Here is a 17,757-nt window from a genome sequence, read left to right on the forward strand (position 1 = left end):
TTCTCTCACCTCCACAGAGGGACTCTGGAGCTCTGTCAGAGTGACCATCGGGTTCTTGGTCATCTCCCTGACCAAGTGACCAAGGCCCTTCCCCTCCGATTGCTTAGTTTGGCCGGGTGGCCAGCTCTAGGAAGAGTCTTGGTGGTTCCAAACTTCTTCCATTTAAAAATGATGGAGGCCACTGTATTCTTTGGGACCTTCAATGCTGCAGAAATGTTTTTGGTACCCTTTCCTAGATCTGTCCCTTGGCACAAGCCTGTCTCGGAGCGCTACGGACAATTCCTTCGACCTCATGGCTTGGTTTTTGGTGTGGGACCTTATATAGACTGGTGTGTGCCTTTCCAAATCATGTCCAATCAGTTGCATTTACCACAGGTGGACTCCAATCAAGTTGTAGAAACATCTCAAGGATGATCAATGGAAACAGGATGCCCCTGAGCTCAATTTAGAGTCTCATAACAAATGGTCTGAATACTTATGTAAATAAGGTATTTCTGTTTTTTATTTTTTATACATTTGCGAGAATTTCAGAAGACCTGTTTTTGCTTGGTCATTATGGGATGTTGTGTCTAGATTGATGAGGAAAATAATGTATTTGATACATTTTAGAATAAGGCTGTAACGTAACAATGTGGAAAAGGGAAGGGCCCCGTGTAGCTCAGTTGGTAGAGCATGGCGCTTGCAACGCCAGGGTTGTGGGTTCGTCTCCCACGGCGGGCCTGTATGAAAAATTTATGCACTCACTAAATGTAAGTCGCTCAGGATAAGAGCGTCTGCTAAATGACTAAAATGTAAATGTAATTAGGAGCACTCCCTTTAAGAGTGTGCTCCTAATCTCAGCTCGTTACCTGTATAAAAGACACCTGGGAGCCAGAAATCTTTCTGATTGAGAGGGGGTCAAATACTTACTTCCCTCATTAAAATGAAAATCCATTTTTGACATGCGTTTTTCTGGATTTTTTTGTTGTTATTCTGTCTCTCACTGTTCAAATAAACCTACCATTAAAATTATAGACTGATCATTTTTTGTCAGTGGGCAAACGTACAAAATCAGCAGGGGATTAAATACTTTTTTTCCCTCACTGTACTTTAGCTAAACAAACTACAGTAGCCTCCAGACAGTGGGGGTATCAGAGTTTACACACCTCCGCCAGCTGGAGATGCTTATGCTCCATGGGAATGACATCACGACTGTGTCTCCAGGAGTGTTTTACAGCCTGCGCTCTCTGGAGGTAAGGCCTCCCGACAGGCTGGCACCAAGGAGGGTCTCTTGTCTCACTCACGACAAGAAAGATAACAAAGGCTACATACACTACATGGCCAAAAGTATGTGGACAACTGCTTGTCGAACATCTTATTCCAAAATCATGGAAGTTAATATGGAGTTGGTCCCTCCTTTGCTGCTATAACAGCCTCCACTCTTCTGGGAAGGCTTTCCACTAGATGTTGGAACATTGCTGCAGGGACTTACTTCCATTCAGCCACAAGAGCATTAGTGAGATGGGACTGATGTTGGGGGCGATTAGGCCTGTCTAACAGTTGGCGTTCCAATTCAACCCAAAGGTGTTCAATGGGGTTGAGGTCAGGGCTCTGTGCATGCCAGTCAAGTTCTTCCACACCGATCTTGCCAAACCATTTCTGTATGGACCTTGCTTTGTACATGGGGGCATTGTCATGCTGAAACAGGAAAGGGCCTTCCCCAAACTGTTGCCACAAAGTTGGAAGTACAGAATCGTCTAGAATGTCATTAAGATTTCCCTTCACTGGAACTAAGGGGCCTAGCCCGAACCATGAAAAAGCCCCAGACTATTATTCCTCCTCCACCAAACTTTACAGTTGGCACTATGCATTCAGGCAGGTAGCATTCTCCTGGCAACCGCCAAATGCAGATTCATCCGTCGGACTGCCAGATCGTGAAGCTTGATTCATCACTTCAGAGAACACATTTCACTGCTCCAGAGTCCAATGGCGGCGAGCTTTACACCACTCCAGCCGACGCTTGGCATTGTGCATGGGGATCTTAGGCTTGTGTGCGGCTACTCAGCCATGGAAACCCATTTCATGAAGCTCCAAACAAACAGTTATTTTGCTGATGTTGCTTCCAGAGGTAGAGGGTGTTGCAACAGAGGACAGACAATTTTTACATGCTACACGCTTCAGCACTCGGCGGTCCCATTCTGTGACCTTGTGTGGCCTACCACTTCGCGGCTGAGCAGTTGTTGCTCGTAGACATTTTCACTTCACAATAACAGCACTTAGAGTTGACCGGGGCAGCTCTAGCAGGGCAGAAATTTGACGAACTGACTTGTTGGAAAGGTGGCATCCTATGACATACGTTGAAAGTCACAGAGCTTTTCAGGAAGGCCTGTCAGCAATGGGTGTGGCTGAAATAGCCGATTCTACAAATTTGAAGGGGTGTCCACATACTTTTGTATATTTGGTGTACATAAACCTCAGTGTTATCCTGTCTCACTATCCCTATAAAATGTTCTCTCATTTGTTGAGAGGCAATCATATGGTAAATCATGTTCCTTGCCAGATTCTGAAGCTGAGCTACAACAAGCTGAAGACCGTCACACCTGGTATATTTGAGGGCTTGGTCAGCCTGGTGCGACTCCACCTCGACCGCAACAACATAGACTTCAACGAGCCATACACCTTCAGTGGGCTAACGTCATTAAAACTACTACAGCTAGAGGGGAACAAGCTGAGGGACCTCCACCCACACAGATCCGTCACCCTCTCTCTCCTGGGAAACTTCTGGACCTCTGGGCTGCATCACCGCCACCTTTCTGACAACCAGCTGCACTACCTCCAGCCTGGGACCCTGCAGCCCCTCAGCAAGCTGGAGCTACTCTCCCTGCATGGCAACCCCTGGACCTGTGACTGCCATCTCAAGTGGCTGCTAGAGTGGAAAACCAAGCATGAGGGTGAGGCCTCTCACACATACTCTCTCTCTACGGTTGTTTGTGCTGTATAGTCCTGAAGAGTCTCCCATCCACTCCAACATTTGTCGCTGTGCTTTGATTACGTTTTCACTCCACAACAATGATTAGGCCCATGTGTAGGCTCTTTTCATGCATGCACATGGATGATAATACATCATTGTGAGTGTTTATGTGCTGTTTCCTCTGCCCGAGTTAGTTGCTCATATATATCAATAGTTGCATGACTCTATCACTGAACAATGTTCTAATTAGTGTGCACATAATCTGTAACTTTCTCGGAACCCAGTTTCAGGTAAACAAACAGAAAAATGCACATTCTGACACCTACACTCTCTCTCTCTCTCTCTCTCTCTCTCTCTCTCTCTCTCTCTCTGTCTGTCTTTCTCTCTCTCTCTCACAGGAGTGATTAAGTGTAAGAAGGAGCGGAAAGCTGCATCCGGTGAGAACTGTGCTGTGTGCTCCTCGCCACAGCCCTTAAATGGCAGCCAGGTCCTGAGGTTGTCTGCTGGCCAGCTGGCATGTGAGCGGCCCTCCCTGGTGTCCCCTCTGAAGCAGTGGTACAGCCCCGGCTGGGACGGCCAGGACTCAGAGCCTGACCTGCCTGACACCAGGGACCTGGAGCGTCCCCTGGGCCACCTCGCCTGGTCAGCCTGCTGGAGTGTGAGATCAACCGGGACACTCTGCAGAACCTCTGGAGGCTGGTGGCCTACTACCAAGAGAGCCCCGCCCTCCTGAAGAGGGGGTTGAGGAGAGAGAACACCAGCAGAGTCACGTTTCAGTACTCCCAGGGTCACAACGAGGAATCCCCTTACTTTACAGATCTCAAAGGACACTTAATGTCTGAACCAGCATGGCTCCTCCAACTCAGGGTCACCCTGCAGCTGAACAGGTGGCAAACCACCACGATAAAACTGGTGCTGGACTTTACCAAGTTCATCTCCAAGCACATCAGTGGTAGGGGAGAACAGGAGGACGTGACTTCCTCCTGGGCCCTGATTCAGAGAGGAAGTCCCGAGAGAGTTCAGTCTGTGCTGGAGGGCTCTGAGGTCAGTTTGGGGTGTACAGTAATCAGTTCGGGTCACAGTCTGTAGAGTGGATGCTCCCAGATCTATCTATCCTGGAAGAATCAATATCACTGTCTGGTCCGCATCGAGACTGATGTGGACATGGTGCCTGTGAGATTGACAGTGAAAGAACGCCTGCTCAGCCCGAACTCTCTGAATAGGAAGAAGATGGAGGTGGAAAACAGGGAGTCCCTCTCACTCTGTGACCTCAGCACAGCCCTGCGAGACACGCTGGTACATCCCTAAAAATCAGATCCTACTACCATCGCAACCGAAGGGGAGGGTCTACGTCAATCAAAATGTCACTCATGAGGACGCTGGGGAGTACAGCTGTTTGGCTGCTAACCTCTATGTAGTAGACATGTTGGCTCATCTCACAGGAGAGAAAAATGTGGATGCAAAAGAAGAGGGTGAGAAAGAATCATCAGGTGTTGAAACAGCCAGAGGAGACTCACCTTTGTTTGGGAATAAGAAGGATCAAGGTGAGGGGTTGGGATTCAAGGAGATAAAACACCCACATGCTACACAGTCTCGAAAGAGGGTGGGTGGACAACAGAGGTACCCTGGAAGGTTTCTACGCCCTGGTATGAAAGGGAAGAGAATCAAGAATAACAAGAGGAAAGTCTGTCAAGGAGCTCAACCCCAACCACTGGGCTGAGATCCTAGCCAAAGCTAACGCTAAGCCTCTGACAGCACCACCTACAAGACAACCACTAACTACACCAACAACAAAAATGGCAATGACAGCCAAAACCCCTGTGACCACTCTCTAACCCACTACTACTACCACTACTACTAGAAAAACTACAACTACTACAATTTCGACCACTGCCACAACAACTACTACTCCTCCTCCAGCTGCAACCTCAACTAAAAAGCCCATCATGAGCCATTCTAAAACTAAAAATGCGAGTCACTACACAGAAACAGAAGAGGAATTGAACTTTTCCGAAAAGCAACCTGAATCTTTACGACCTCCACCTAGAAAACAGGCCCCAAGACGGAAAGCACCACCTGTGAACAGTGGTAGAGGAGATCCAAACAGAGACTCAAACAGAGCTAGAGGACAAGCATGTCGAGAGAGAGAAGAAGAGGGTGAACCCCAAAAACAATCCTGTTTGGACTAACAGACGGAGACTCCCTTACAGACGGAGCAGACCCCAACAGAGACGGTTTCGATCTCAGAACCCCTCCCTCCCCTGATCACACAAACTACAGATGACCCTCCCTCAACCCACAACAACAGTGGAAAAACATTAATCTACTGCATCACGCAATGACAATTCTAAAATGGAGGACAATATTACAGAACAAATACCCACTATTTCAACACATGATGACAATGAGCCCGTTGAGCCAATCATTGAGCCCAGCACTGCTATAGTAAAATCAGATATCATTCACATAAAATCATTAACAGCAGAGGTGAAAGACCCTAGTGTATTTAACCCTTCAAACAGAGAGCATGTACATGCACCAGAGACAATCACCACACCAGAGCCTGAAAATATGCCTCCCCCAACTGAGATGCCTCGATAGGAGAGGACACGGGATAACTCAAATAAACAGGATGCTATCAGACAGACTACCCAAAACAGGCAAACATCCACAAAGATAACAACTACAAAGCCCACTCTTATTAATTATTACATTAATTTAGAACCTCCTATGTCACGTGACACAGTTACTATGGAAACACAGGTCCTGACTAAAGACAAGGGAGCTACACAGCCAGAAACACCTATAACAGAAATCCACATTCAAAATCCACCTCCTAAAAAATAACAAGTTGATAAAACACAAACACATTTGAGAACACCCGCTGCAAAAGGCATTACTCCTCTGGAGGACATTGTAAGAAACAGATACACAAACACAGACAAAAAGAAGGAGGATCACTTTAAAACTAAACCTGAGAGTCACAGTCTCCCCATCCACCCGTGGATCCACCAACAGCACGTCCAAAGGAGGGTTCAAACCACCTCTCCGCCCGCTCTCCCACCCCCTATTGCCCTTATAGCCGCTTCCCAGTGTGGCCCTCAGTTCATGGTTCAGGGCCATATCCTGCCTTTACAGAGAGCACGGCAGCCGCTGGCACTACAGCCACTGGGGCCCGAGGAGGCTCAGCCGTTCCCCAACCTGATGGGTAGTGGGGTGAAGTCTAGGATCACCTCTGTGAACACAGTCAGTGTGTCTGCCCTGGCTGAGGGCGATGTGCTGCTGCCCTGTGAAGCATCAGGACACCCACAGCCAGTGCTCTCCTGGACCAAATAGATTAACAAAATGGCACCACCTGAGTGTGCTCAACTCACAAGTGACTAATATTTCATGCTGTAATATTTGACAGAGAGACCCTTGACAAAAGCTCCACAATGATTCACAGCATTAACATTATGATGCAAGACTAATCCAGAGTATCAATTATGTGGTTCTCTCTACTTTCAACAACAGGTGCTACCATCCAAGCCAACACAAAACACGGACAGAGATTTGAAGTTCTAAAGAACGGCACCTTTGAGATAAAAAATGTTCAGCTACAGGACAGAGGCCAGTACCTCTGCACGGCACAGAACAAATTTGGCTCGGCCCGATTGGTCATTACCCCTGGCTGTGCTGAATCAGCCTCCCAAAATCATAGGTCCCCACTCAAAAGAGGTCCCAGTGTATTTGGGCAAGCCTATAAGCTTAGACTGTGTAGCCTCAGGCAAGCCTCAGATCTCCTGGATTCTTCCAGACAGGACCTTAGTGCGTGATGTGGGAGTTCTTGACAGGGCAGCCTCTTTGCTGGCTAATGGCACCCTGAGGGTCCAATCAGCCAACTTCTCCAGTAAAGGAGACTATAAGTGTATCGCTAGTAATGTGGCCAAGGCTGACACGGTGACCTATCACATTCACGTGGCAGCGCTACCACCCACCATCAATGAGGAGGCCTCGGAGAACATCGTCATCCAGGCAGGGAGAAATGTGTACGTCCACTGCACTGCCAAGGGAGAGCCTGTGGACCCTCCCTGCAGGGGTACACGTCAAACCCTCCCAGTTCCTCGGTAGGAGACTGTTTGTCTTCCCCAATTGGACGCTGTACATCAAGAACATCTCTCCGGCCACTCTGGGAGGTATGAGCGCTCTGTGACTAACGCTGTGGGTGCAGCCAGGAGAGCTCCGCACCTGGACGGCAGGCAGGAAATCCCCAGACACGACAGTCACAGCACCCCTCCCAACAGCACAGAATCAAAGCCATGTATGGCTCCACTGTGTACCTGCACTGTCCAGTGTCCACTGGCTCTCCCCGTGGCACTCTTTGGCAGCTACCATCCAAAACATTGCTGGAACATCGCTACAGGTAACTCCCCCATGCTAGTAATCAAACCTACATGTATATGGCAGTTTTCCTATTAAAAAAATAAGACACTGTGCTGATATTGATTAGGTATAAGAGAGCTGAAGGATTGTTATAGTTATAAATTAAGCTAAATTATAATTAAGACATTCGGAAGTCATATTTTTCCCATGAGTTCTATCTGCTGAGATTTTGTGGCATCATTTGAATCGCTTTCTCCTCTGTGACATGAAAAATTAATTCTGAACTATATTACAACACTCAATTTCGGGGAGGTTCAATTAAATGCAATTAGTGGAATTAATGTAAATAAGTTAACGGCTGGAGCCTAACCAAGGTCAACCAGCCTGTGGTTTCAGGGTCAGAAACCCTGATGGGTCCCGCTGTCAGAGACAGACAATACTGTGATTGAGAATATCGATACATTTGCAGGCATCTGTCGAGTACACCCAATTAATTCCTGCTCAACATGGTTCCCAAACAGTGAAGCACTAGTGGCACAGCATTCAGTAAGCAAAGAGAAGCAACAAATGACAGAAGCATTGTGGTACAAATACAAAGTAGCTATTGTGTAGTTATATGATGGAATTACGCTATAAATGAAAATCCAGTGTAAATGGTGTAAATTATTGAAAATCATTTGATTAGAATGTAGATATTCTTACAAAATCATATACAATTGTTCTCAATGTCACTTACATCATATTTTATTTAATGTGTCTATCTCTTTCATTCTCAGCACTGAGAGACCTGTCACTGTGTTCTCCAATGTAACCTTACAGATCCTGCAGCTGACTGAAATGGATGGAGGCAACTACCTGTGTATGTTCCAGAGGACCAACGGTGAGGACATGGAGCTGTTCCAGGTGGAGGTGCTCATTACAGATTGAACACCTGGGCACAGCCCAGAAGAGGGTGACCTACAGGGAGAACTTCCAGATGGACTGTGTTGCCTCAGGCCTCCCTGACCCAGAGGTGTCCTGGAGCCTCCCTGATGGAACCATGATCAACAACGCCCTCCAGTTGGACGACAGCGACACACGTTCTCGCCACTATGTCATCTTTGGGAATGGAACACTATTGCTGCTGCAAATGGAAAATAACGATGAGGGGGACTATACGTGCCATGCTAAGAACGAGCTGGGGGAGGATGAGATGAAGGTGAGCGTAAGAGTAGGCCCTGACTCCCCCCGAATCACATCCAAGGCTCAGCTCTTGCTCACGGCCCAACTAGGAGAGTCTGCCTATATGACGTGTCAGATGACTGGGGATCCTCCACTGACCATTGTGTGGCTCTCCCCAAGCAATGACGTCATCACATTGTCTTCAAGCAAATACCAAATCATAGGTGATAGGACTTTCTTTAGAGATAAAGAGGGTGACTTTGGCCGACCAAGGGAAGTATGCTTGTGTGGTAAGGAATTCTGCTGGGGATGACATCAAGAACATGAAGATAGAAGTAGAAGCAAGAGAGCCGCACATCAATGACCAACGTGGAAGAAGCAGTATGAAAGTGTTAGCAGTATCTTATCAGACAACACTGCTCAACGCGTCGCCTGGGCCACACCCTACGGCCTCTCTCTGCCAACACCTTAACTGGGAGGACGCTTCCAAGTCCACAAGAACGGGAGCCTGGAGCTGCGTGGAGTGAGGAAGATAGACCAGGGTCAGTATGTACAGTACCAGTCAAAGGTTTGGACACACCTACTCATTCAACGGTTTTTCTTAATTTTTTACTATTTTCTACATTGTAGAATAGTAGTGAAGACATCAAAACTATAAAATAACACATATGGAATCATGTAGTAACCCAAAAAGTGTTAAACAAATCAAAATATATTTTATATTTGAGTTTCTTCAAAGTAGCCACCCTTTGCCTTGATGACAGCTTTGCACACTCATGGCATTCTCACAACCAGCTTCATGAGGTAGTCACCTGGAATACATTTCAATTAACAGGTGAGCCTTGTTAAAAGTTTATTTGTGGAATTTATTTCCTTCTTAATGCATTTGAGCCAATCAGTTGTGTTGTGACAAGGCAGGGGTGGTATACAGAAGATAGCCCTATTTGATAAAAGACCAAGTCCATATTATGGCAAGAACAGCCCAAATAAGCAAAGACAAATGACAGTCCATCATTACTTTAAGACATGAAGGTCATTCAATGCGGAAATAGTCAAGAACTTTTAAAGTTTCTTCAAGTGCAGTCGCAAAAACCATCAAGCGCTATGATGAAACTGAAACTCATGAGACCCGGCACAGGAAAGGAAGACCCAGAGTTACCTCTGCTGCAGATGATAAGTTCATTAGAGGTACCAGCCTCAGAAATTGCAGCCCAAATAAATGCTTCACAGAGTTCAAGTAACAGACACATCTCAACATCAACTGTTCAGAGGAGACTGTCTTGAATCAGGCCTTCATGGTCGAATTGCTGCAAAGAAACCACTACTAAAGGACACCAATAAGAAGAAGAGACTTGCTTGGGCCAAGAAACACGAGCAATGGACATTCGACCTGTGGAAATCTGTCCTTTGGTCTGGAGTTCAAATTTGAGATTTTTGGTTCCAACCGCTGTGTATTTGTGAGACGCAGAGTAGGTGAACGGATGATCTCCGCATGTGTAGTTCCCACTGTGAAGCATGGAGGAGGAGGTGTTATGGTGTAGGGGTGATTTGCTGGTGACACTGTCTCTGATTTATTTAGAATTCAAGGCACACTTAACCAGCATGGCTACCACAGCATTCTGCAGCGATACGCCATCCCGTCTGGTTTGGGCTTAGTGGGACTATCATTTGTTTTTCATCAGGACAATGACCCAACACACCTACAGGCTGTGTAAGGGCTATTTGACCATGAAGGAGAGTGATGGAGAGTGATGGAGTTCTGCATCAGATGACCTTGTTACGGTCCGGCACTGTTGGTCCTGTTCCTGCTGGTTTTCCTTTCCCTTTTTCCCTGTGTGTGTTGTTTGTGTCTGTCTCCCCCTGCTGTGCAGTCCAGTCAGAGGATCTAGGTCAGGGGGCGTGGCCATTCTCTCACAAGATCAGTTACATCCAGCTGCAGCTTATTGTCAACAATCAACCAGCAGTTATCTACCCGGGCTGGACACCTCTCCAGCGCCAGTTCGTTCCTACACTACCTGTGGTAACTTGGCCCCGTACAGCAATCTCAGTCTAGTTGTTACTATCTCAGCATTATAGTTGTTTCTGCCACGTTTTGTAACCTGTCTCTCCTTCGACCAGATCCCGTCTGTTCCTGCTGCCTGCCTACCTGCCATTCCCACGCCGCAACCTGCTCATCTGTTGTCTGATATCCTCGTCATCCAGCTCTCCGGACTACTGGCTCTCCCCCCCACTCAGCTCCTACCCCGGTCTGAAGCTATTCCACCCTGAACGGTTTCTCTCTGCCAATTCACGCTGAATAAACGACATCCTAATTCACCCTCTGTTGTCCGTGTGTCCGTCTCTGCACCTGAGTCCCCACCAAGCCTAATAGAACGAACTGGCCAAACATGGACTCAGCAGAGATGCCACATGAAACAACGGATGATGGCGTACAACGCGCCCTCCATTCACAGGGAATGTTATTGGGACAACACGACCAACTCATCCGGACTCTTGTGGATAACAACCAGCAGTTGTTGGATCAAGTATCTCATCTCACCTCTCAGGTAGCTAACCTGGTAACACTCACTACCCTTCCTCCCTCTGCTTCTCCTCCGCCTGTTCCTCCTACAGTGGCTCCAGGCTCGGCTTCCGCTCCTGCCCTTCGGGAACCCCCCTACAACCTCACCCGAACCTTTCACCGGGGACCTGAACAAATGCCGTGGTTTCCTGCTTCAGTGCCGCTTGGTGTTCCAACAGAAGCCCCTGTCTTTCTCCACGGAATCCTCAAAGGTACATTACGCACTGGGGTTAATGAGGGGCAAAGCTTTGATTTGGGCAGAAGCGGCTTGTTCTACTCAGCAGATTGCCAGCCTGTCGTTTGACGATTTTTCCTCTCAATTGAAAGTTGTGTTTGATCACCCGACCATGCCGGGACCGCCACAAAGAGACTATTGAAGCTACGACAGGGCACGGGTAGCGTGGCTGAATACGCCATTGATTTTTGGACCTTGGCAGCCGATTCCAAGTGGAATGACGAAGCTCTTCAGGGAGCGTTTGTTAACGGTCTAAGTGACACGATTAAGAATGAACTAGCTGTTCGTGATGAGCCTGCTAACCTTCATGTTCTCGTTTCCCTTGCTACACGAATAGACAACAGGCTACGGGAGAGGAGACAGGAGAGGGGCGGTCGGGTCCACACCGCAGGCGGGGCCCCCTCGCTTTCGGCAGCCCGAGCTACACCACCACTCGGACACCGCCCACACACCTCAGCGGATCCCCCCACGGAACTAGACGAGCCCATGCAGCTGGGCCGTGCTCGTCTGTCCCCTGCCGAAAAGGAACGGCGCATGCGGGCTGGTGAGTGCATGTACTGTGGGGACCGCACTCATTTCCTGGTTAACTGTCCGGTTCGCCCAAAAAGACCAAGCTCGCAGGTAAAAGTGGGCGTACTTGCGAGTGCTACACCTGACTCAATGCCCACAGCACCCCGTCTAGTTATCCCAGCTACAGTCCAGTTCAGGAATCTATCTCTCCCACTAGCTGCTCTAATCGACTCTGGTGCTGAGGATAGTTTCCTTGACGTCAACCTGGTCACTCAGGCTGAGATCCCTGTTCAGCCCCTGCCTAAGCCTATAACAGTAACCGCTATTGACGGCCATCAGTTTGCCAACATCACCCACCAAACTGTCCCCGCTTTCTCTCATGCTGTCCGGCAATCACAAAGAAACCATCCAGTTTAAAGTAGTCTCCTCCTCGGCCTCCCCCCTTATCCTCGGTTTCCCTTGGCTTAGCCTTCACAACCCCCCATATTGACTGGCAAAACCACAAGATACACAGTTGGAGCACTCACTGCCATTCTGTTTGCCTTGGGTCGGCTATTCCGCCCTCGGTCGGCTCCCCTGCTTCCCCTGTCAAAACCCCAGACCTCTCTTCAGTTCCTGAGGAGTACCTGGACCTGGCCGAGGTATTCAGTAAGTCCAAGGCACTTTCATTACCACCTCATAGGCCATACGATTGCGCTATTGAGTTACTGCCTGGAGCCCCTTTGCCGTCCAGTCGGCTTTTCAATCTGTCCCGTCCTGAGAGAGAAGCTAGGAAACCTACATAGGCGACTCCCTAACCTCTGGCATCATTCGTCCCTCATCTTCCGCTGTTGGAGCTGGGTTCTTTTTTGTAGAGAAGAAGGACAAAACATTACGCCCCTGCATTGACTACAGAGGACTAAATAACATCACAGTCAGAAATACATACCCCCTGCCTCTCATCAACTCAGCATTTGAACCCCTTCATGGTGCCACTGTGTTTACCAAACTCGACCTACGTAACGCTTACCACCTCGTTAGGATCAGGCGGGGAGATGAATGGAAGACTGGGTTCAATACCCCTCTCGGACACTTTGAATACCTAGTCATGCCATTCGGTCTCACTAACGCCCCAGCAGTGTTTCAGGCCATGGTTAACGATGTGTTGAGGGATTTTCTACACCGTTTTGTGTTTGTCTATTTGGATGACATTCTAATTTTCTCTAAGTCACAGGATGAACACGTCTCCCACGTCCGTCTGGTTCTCCAACGCCTCATGGAAAACAAACTGTATGTGAAAGCAGAAAAATGTGAGTTCCACCGGCAGTCCGTCCCCTTTTTGGGCTTTATTATCGAGCGGGGACAAGTGTCACCAGACCCTGACAAGATCAGAGCGGTTGTGGAGTGGCCCACACCCACGTCTCGGAAGCAGCTACAACGCTTCCTGGAGCTTCGCCAACTTCTACCGCCGCTTCATCAGGGGTTTCAGCCGAGTGGTTGCCCCCTGACCAAGCTCACCTCCCCTAAGGTGCCATTCCTGTGGACGCCTGAGGCCGAGTCAGCCGTGAGTACATTGAAGGAACTGTTCACCACCTCACCTGTTCTTATTCATCCAGACACTAGTTTGCAGTTTATTGTGGAAGTGGACGCCTCTGATTCGGGGGTGGGGGCTGTCCTGTCACAACGTTCCCCCCACGGACCAGAAGCTCCATCCTGTGGCCTTTTTCTCCAGGAGATTGACCCCTGCTGAGAAGAACTACGACGTGGGTAACCGGGAGTTGCTTGCTGTCAAGTTGGCGTTGGAGGAGTGGAGGCACTGGCTAGACGGAGCAGAGCAACCCTTCATAGTCTGGACAGACCACAAGAACCTGGCTTACATCCAGTCGTCCAAGAGGCTGAACTCCCGTCAGGCCAGATGGGCTCTGTTCTTCAGCAGGTTCAAGTTTATTTTAACATATCGTCCTGGCACACGTAATGTCAAGCCTGATGCTCTCTCTCGCCAGTTTACAGACAATGAAGACTCCAGCAATCCTGAATCTATTCTGCCCGCTTCCTGTTTGGTGGCGGCGGTTCACTGGGAAATCGAGTCCCTCGTCCGATCGGCACAAGAGTTGGAACCTGGACCGGCCGATGGCCCCCCCGACCTTCTCTATGTTCCCGCAGCCGTGCGGCCGCAAGTGCTCAACTGGATCCACACCTCACGCTTCTCCTGCCACCCTGGTATGAACCGTACACTGTCGCTACTGAAGAGGCACTTTTGGTGGCCATCCGCCGAGGCTGACGTCCGGGAGTACGTGGCGGCCTGTTCCATCTGTGCCCAAAATAAGGCTTCCCACAGGGCTCCTTCGGGCCTGCTGCGGCCTCTCCCAGTCCCGAGTCGTCCTTGGTCTCACGTGGGCTTGGACTTCGTCACTGGACTTCCTATGTCTGAGGGTAATGACACCATACTCACCATCGTGGACAGATTCTCTAAATCTGCCCATTTTGTTGCATTACCAAAATTACCATCTGCCAGTGAGACAGCCGACCTCTTTGTCCTACATGTATTCCGTCCCCATGGAATACCTGTGGACATAGTGTCCGATAGAGGCCCACAGTTCATTTCTCGGGTATGGAAGGAGTTTTGTTCGGCTCTGGGTGCCACTGTCAGTCTCTCATCAGGTTTCCATCCCCAGTCCAATGGCCAGACTGAGAGGACCAATCAGGACCTGGAGGCTGCTCTCACGCTGTGTGACATCCCAGAACCCGTCCACCTGGGCCAAACATCTCCCGTGGGTCGAATATGCCCACAATTCCCTCACCTCATCTGCCACCGGCCTCTCACCATTTGAGGCGGCTTTGGGGTACCAACCGCCATTGTTCCCGTCTCAGGAAAGGGAGTTAGCCGTCCCGTCAGTTCAGGATAACCTTCTGTCGCTGCCGCAAGGTGTGGGTGGACACCCGTGAGGCTCTTCTACGGACAGCAGAGCGTAACAAGAGGGTGGCGGACAGGCACAGGGTAGTCGCTCCCCAGTTCCAGCCTGGTCCGCGAGTCTGGCTCTCCTCCAGCAACATCCCCTGCGCACTGACTCCCGTAAGCTGTCGCCCCGGTATTTGGGTCCTTTCGAGATCGACTCCATCATCAACCCCTTCGGCTGTTCGGTTGAAGCTTCCCCAGGCCATGAGAGTCCATCCTACATTTCACGTGTCCCAGCTGAAGCTGGTCTCCTCCAGCCCTTTGTGTCCGCCTGTGGATCCCCCTCCGCCACCGCGATATTGACGACCATCCAGCCTACACGGTGCGGAGACTGCTGGACGTCCGGAGGCGTGGTAGAGGGTTTCAGTACCTGGTGGACTGGGAGGGATACGGTCCCGAGGAGAGGTCCTGGATTCCCCGACGATTTATACTGGATCCGCAGCTGGTGGCTGACTTCCATAGGGACCACCCTGACAAGCCGGGTGGGTCGCCGGGTGGCGCCCGTTGAGGGGGGTACTGTTACGGTCCGGCACTGTTGGTCCTGTTCCTGCTGGTTTTCCTTTCCCTTTTTCCCTGTGTGTGTTGTTTGTGTCTGTCTCCCCTGCTGTGCAGTCCAGTCAGAGGATCTAGGTCAGGGGCGTGGCCATTCTCTCACAAGATCAGTTACATCCAGCTGCAGCTTATTGTCAACAATCAACCAGCAGTTATCTACCCGGGCTGGACACCTCTCCAGCGCCAGTTCGTTCCTACACTACCTGTGGTAACTTGGCCCCGTACAGCAATCTCAGTCTAGTTGTTACTATCTCAGCATTATAGTTGTTTCTGCCACGTTTTGTAACCTGTCACTCCTTCGACCAGATCCCGTCTGTTCCTGCTGCCTGCCTACCTGCCATTCCCACGCCGCAACCTGCTCATCTGTTGTCTGATATCCTCGTCATCCAGCTCTCCGGACTACTGGCTCTCCCCCCCACTCAGCTCCTACCCCGGTCTGAAGCTATTCCACCCTGAACGGTTTCTCTCTGCCAATTCACGCTGAATAAACGACATCCTAATTCACCCTCTGTTGTCCGTGTGTCCGTCTCTGCACCTGAGTCCCCACCAAGCCTAATAGACCTGGCCTCCACAATATCCCGACCTCAACCAAATAGAGATGGTTTGTGTAGCGGGTGAGGAGGACTGAGTCAGGGGCAGGAGGTGTGAATCACAGAATATGGTTTATTCGTCCAGTACAGCAGTTCGCAGCAACACAAAAACCAAATACAGTGCGACTTCAATGCGCACTGGGGAAACAAAACACACGGGTGAATATCCCGACGACAAAAGTAACATGAATGCTCAACCGAGCTAGCGACACCTCCACATGGAAACAATCACACACAAAGACATGGGGGGCAGAGGGAATACTTATACAGGGACTGATTAGGTTATGAACCAGGTGTGTGTAAAAAACAAGTCAAAACAAATGGAATGATGAGATGAGGAGCGGCAGTGGCTAGAAGGCCGGTGACGACGAACGCCGAAGCCTGCCCGAACAAGGAGAGGAGGCAGCTTCGGAGGAAGTCGTGATAGTTTGGGATGAGTTGGACCTCAGTGTGAAGGAAAAGCAGCCAACAAGTGCTCAGCATATGTGGGAACTCCTACAAGACTGTTGGAAAATAATTCCAGGTGAAGCTGGTTGAGAGAATGCCAAGAGTGTGCAAAGTTTGTTTGGATCCTGCCAAACGGCACAGTTCTGTCGCCTGGCACTAGACTCCAATGCTTCACTCACTATCCAGGAAACGGGACGTTGCGCATCGCCCAACCAGTGACAATTGACAAAGGTGTTTATCGTTGTCTGGCCAAAAACGTGGCTGGGACAGCAGAGAAGCGATATGCTCTCGAACCAGGAAGAAAGCCTGTGATTCTAGGCACAACAGGGGGCATGAAGATCACGTTTGGCCAAATTCTGAGACTGCCGTGCTCATTGGATGGCTGACCACAGGCCTTGATTACATGGACCCTACCAAACGGCCTGGTCCTGGACAAGCCCCAGGTTAGTGGGATAATTACTTTTTCATCAAACGGCACACTCCAACTCAGATAGGTTGTCACATTTGACAGGGGAAACTACGTCTGCAAGGCCACCAACACATTTGGATCATCTACGTTTTCATACCCAGTTGCAGTTATGGTGTATCCTCCACGTATCACAAACCATCACTAGAGTCCACAGGGGCTCGCCAGTAACATTTAACTACATACAATGCCTTGCAAAAGTATTCAGCCCCCTTGGTGTTTTTCCTATTTTGTTGCATTACAACCTGTAATTTAAATGGATTTTTATTTTGATTTCATGTAATGGACATACACAAAACAGTCCAAATTGGTGAAATGAAATGAAAACAATTACTTGTTTCAAAAAATTCTAAAAAATAAATAACTAAAAAGTGGTGCGTGCATATGTATTCACCTCCTTTGCTATGAAACCACTAAATAAGATCTGGTGCAACCAATTACCTTCAGAAGTCACATAATTAGTTAAATAAAGTCCACCTGTGTGCAATCTAAGTGTCACATGATCTGTCACATGTTCTCAGTATACATCTGTTCTGAAAGGCCCCAGAGTCTGCAACACCACTAAGCAAGGGGCAACACCAAGCAAGCTGCACAATGAAGACCAAGGAGCTCTCCAAACAGGTCAGGGACAAAGTTGTGGAGAAGTACAGATCAGGGTTGGGTTAAAAAAATATATCAGATACTTTGAACATCCCACAGAGCACCATTAAATCCATTATTAAAAAATGGAAAGAATATGGCACCACAACAAACCTGCCAGGCAAGGACGGCATTAATCAGAGAGGCAACAAAGAGACCAAAGATAACACTGAAGGAGCTGCAAAGCTCCACAGCGGAGATTGGAGTATCTGTCCATAGGACCACTTTAAGCCGTACACTCCACAGAGCTGGGCTTTACGGAAGAGTGGCCAGAAAAAAGCCATTGCTTAAAGAAACAAATAAGCAAACACATTTGGTGTTCGCCAAAAGGCATGTGGGAAACTGGTCAG

General features: G+C 49.0%; 1 pseudogene; it reads left to right on the forward strand.

The window, feature by feature from the left end:
• The window catches only part of LOC121545538, a 78,885-nt pseudogene extending 72,599 nt beyond the window's left edge, over positions 1–6,286 (forward strand).
• Positions 6,287–17,757: the final 11,471 nt, after the last annotated feature.

The sequence above is a fragment of the Coregonus clupeaformis genome, chromosome 3, assembly GCF_020615455.1.
Source record: "Coregonus clupeaformis isolate EN_2021a chromosome 3, ASM2061545v1, whole genome shotgun sequence".
In the NCBI taxonomy this organism is placed as follows: domain Eukaryota; kingdom Metazoa; phylum Chordata; class Actinopteri; order Salmoniformes; family Salmonidae; genus Coregonus; species Coregonus clupeaformis.